Below are 297 nucleotides of genomic sequence, written 5' to 3'. Positions count from 1 at the left end.
ATGCGACAGATGAAGCACGTGAAGACGAGTTCGAGAGAAGCGACGATGATGATTGTAATGATAGTGATGAGAACGAAAACGATTTAGAGTGATGTAATATTGATGAGAACGAAAACGATTTAGAGTGATGTAATATATGTCTCTGATGATGTATTTCTCTATTGTAACGTACGTTTAAAGAAATATTGTTTTTTTACCATCTTAATGTATGTGTAACAAATGTTGCTTTATATAATATGTATTTGTGTTATTTTTAAAAAAATTATTTGGAGTTTTAGGGTTTTAGAGTTTAAGTTG

The sequence above is a fragment of the Brassica oleracea genome, chromosome C7, assembly GCF_000695525.1.
Source record: "Brassica oleracea var. oleracea cultivar TO1000 chromosome C7, BOL, whole genome shotgun sequence".
NCBI lineage: Eukaryota > Viridiplantae > Streptophyta > Magnoliopsida > Brassicales > Brassicaceae > Brassica > Brassica oleracea.
Note: the sequence above shows the minus strand (reverse complement) of the source record.